The sequence below is a fragment of the Episyrphus balteatus genome, chromosome 3 (genome assembly GCF_945859705.1).
Source record: "Episyrphus balteatus chromosome 3, idEpiBalt1.1, whole genome shotgun sequence".
Lineage (NCBI taxonomy): Eukaryota > Metazoa > Arthropoda > Insecta > Diptera > Syrphidae > Episyrphus > Episyrphus balteatus.
Genome location: NC_079136.1, coordinates 42070151 through 42073793, shown reverse-complemented (window position 1 = coordinate 42073793; position 3643 = coordinate 42070151). Strand labels below are relative to the sequence as shown.

Genomic DNA, 3643 nt, shown 5'->3' with positions numbered 1-3643 from the left:
ATGGAAGTGGATTTATTTGGTTTTCTATGGAAATTGGTAAAATTAATTTATTTGTTGTCCCTCTTTTTTGTTATTATTTCAAAAGATTTCAATTTCGGTATCATTTTGCAGTATTTCTGATATTCATTATTATTTCAATACACTTGAGGGCTTAGGAAAATTATGAATGTTTTGACAAAAAACCATTCCATTATATACATTTAAGTCTTTACATAAAAAAATAAAAATTTATTTATTGAAAACAATCATGAAAAAGGCAAACAAATCAAACTTTTTTTTCTTCCTTCACCCTTAAATCCATTTTTTTATATGACACCCTTGAAAAATTTTATATCATATAAAGGGTTATTATTTCAGCTCAAAATTTCACCTCAATCATATCAGTACGACACCTACAAAAAGGTTGGAATTTTTCGAATGCAATTACTTTTCATCAAAAAAAAAACTGAAAAATCACACTTTTTTTTCTTCCACCGCCCTAATGCCTATTTTTAAATATTTTATCAACTGAAAGCTTGTTATTTAAGCTTCAATAATATGCCTCAATCATATTTGTAAGAAGCAGGTTTACACTGGTGGTTGGTCATTAACAACAAATCTCCTCAGGTGTTTTGTAGTAAGTTTGAAGTTTTTCAATTTGAGATGGTGTTGCTTATAGTACATGTACCGTTATGTATGATAAATCAAATGAAAGGTTGTATTATCTTTATGCAAAACAAAGTTAAATCAATTTTGTATGTACTCTAGGTCAAAAAATATAATGTGTTAAAAAAAAGAACGTTGTTTTCCTATTATCTCAAAATTGTGAATACAAATTTTATTGAAAATTTGTACAAATATATTCCTGCCTATTATCTATCTACAGTATAATATTATATTTATCTATCTGTCAAGGAAAAAAAGATACAAATAAAAAACGGTTACAAAATTTGGGGCAAAAAAACTTGCTTTTCTCGTTGAAATTGAAATGTGCTGTTCAATCGCTAACCGTGGACGTTCTTCCGAACTACCTTTATTTTTTCACAAGTTTTCATATTGAATATTAAACAGCTTGAACTATAAGCAACTACAAATAAAACCCGCTCATGCTCTTTTTGTGCGACTCAAATAAATACTATTTGTATATTTTGTGTTTAAATTTTTAACCATTTTGTTGTTCAAAATTTTTAAAACCTTAAACACATTTATTAAGTAAACCATACGTTATTTTTTTTAAATAAATAAAAAAATTAAAAACAAATTTAAAAAAAAATTGCAAACAATTAACAAATTTAACTGAATTTCTATACCTAAGCTCATTTCGTCTTTCTTTTTTTTTCTACTCTAAAAACAATTAATTCCATAAAAACAATCATCCATCTGATTAAACATTTTTGTTTTAGCAAACAAATTTGTGCTGTTTTCAATTAAAATCAATAAATTAAACAATCAAAATTCCAAATTTTAAAAATATTGTTTAGCAAACAAAAAATCCAAAACAACGTCAAAGGTTGTTTCAATTTTTTGCAAAATTTTCGTATAAAAGTGAGACTCCAATTCCATCACAATATTGTCAAATTATAACTTTCAATTAAAACAGTTATCAAACATAAAAAATCATGTCACTTAAATTTGTTATTCTTCTTTTAGCTTTGGTAACTATTGCTAGATGCTCTCCATTGCCTAAAAAGTCTTCTGAGGAAATCAAAGAACGCGAATCTGATGAATCAAATAGCTCTTCTGATGAGTCTGATGGCAGCAGTGAGGAAAAAGAAGAAGATCCAGCAGCAGATCCATCACTTGACATTGAAGACATTCCAGATAAGAATGCTGAAGAAGATCTAAAAGAAATTGCAGATGAGATTGCTGAAGGTGAAAAAGAAGAAGAAGATCAAGATAATGTTGATATTCCAGATGAAGATGCAGATGCTGATGAAGATGAAGATGCACCTCCTTCAGATGATGAACAATATGATGAAGAAGGAAATAGTTCTCCAATGCCAGTTCCTTCACCTTAAAGCACTTAAATCATAGATGTTTCAAAGCATAAAAAATCTAAATAATTTTTATTATATTGGATGAGAAATAAATTTATTTTGATATAAAATATAAATGGCGTTTTTTTTATTTCATTACTTAGAATATTCTTCATAATCTCAAATGGTAAGTTTTTTTTTTGTTTCTACAAAAAAAAAAAAACTTTTCTCGAACAAAATTGGGTTCAAAGTCAAAATTATAATGGACATGAATAAATTAATTAATAATATGTGAGCAACCAAAAAAGGTATTACAATTTTTAAAACACATTTACAAAGAATAACATTTCTTCTAAAAACTAAGACCTTGTTTTTACCACTATTATAACTAAAACAAAAATTCAAATTGAAGTTATAAATAAATTTAAATTTAATGACAACACCGAATGTATGCAAATTAAAAAAAAAATATTAAAAAAAAATATAAACAATTCAAGTTTTAACGAAAAGGAATGAACAAAAAAGAAGTCTAGAAAAATAACAGTTCCCAACAAAATCAAGCTTTGGAAATTTTATTTTATTTTCCAACAAATTGGTAATGTTGAAATCGTTAAACAAAAATCTTTTTTAATACAACACTTAACGAAATTTTGGTGTTCAAATTTGGTTTGCTTGTAACCAATAAAAGTACTTGTTTTTTAGCTTGATTTGAACTTCAGTATTAAATCAGTTATTTTTTAACCTTAATCTAAAAACAAAACTTAATCTTAAAAATAAACATATTTCAAAACCAAAGTTATTAAAAAGAATTCCCGAAGTCAAGAACGAAATAATTTTACAAGAGAAATTAATTTTTTGCCAAAAAAAATACTATAGATAAAAATTAAGCATCTTACTATTTTTATAACCAAAGTTAATGCTATTTTTTTTTTTATAACCGCTGTATTTCGTGACTTATATATAAGAATATATTAAAAAAAAAAGGCTCGATGTCATAAATGTAAGTTGTTTAAAATCGAATTTTAAATTTAAATTAATTTCATTAAAACCGATAAAATAACCAATTTTTAAACCGATTTAACATTTAAATAAATCTAGTTACATTGTAACCAATTCAATAAGATTTTTTGGAACCGATTTTAGGGCTTTTGAAATATTTGGTAATTTTACAACTTGCAAATAAAAGTATTAAATAGGTAACCAATTGGAGATTTGGTTTGATTAAAATTCGAGGAGTTATTTTTTTACTTTTAAAATTCAAAACTAGGTCACAAAAAATCTGTAAAATAGCAAGGAAATAATCTTCTAGAAATGAAATTAGGTTTAATTTTTGTGTTATAGCAAAAACCACAGTTCACCATGGTAGATTAATAAATTTCTCCAATAAAGTCCGGTAAAATCACCATGTTACTCCCGTAAAATCATGGTTCACCCGAGTAAAGTCATGGGTTTCTTACTTATGTAAAATCATGGATGTCGGTGGTAAATTTTACGGTTTTCTTGGTTAAATCACAGTTCACCTCGATACAAAATCGTACATCTCCTGTAAATCATGGATTTCCTCAGTAAAAGAACGGATCGCATCCGAAAAAACACGAATTCCGCGGTAATGTCACGGGTTAAATCAAAGGATCACTTCAGTAAAATCACAAGATTTTTTCTTGACTGCCCATAAGTCACAATTCAAA

General features: G+C 26.4%; 1 long non-coding RNA gene across 1 annotated transcript; it reads left to right on the top strand.

Annotated features, from left to right (window-relative positions):
- The first annotated feature begins 1327 nt into the window (after positions 1 to 1327).
- Positions 1328 to 2092, top strand: LOC129915541 (uncharacterized). The gene is made up of 2 exons (XR_008772317.1): positions 1328 to 1524; positions 1630 to 2092. It is a non-coding gene; the product is annotated as an uncharacterized LOC129915541 (long non-coding RNA).
- Positions 2093 to 3643: the final 1551 nt, after the last annotated feature.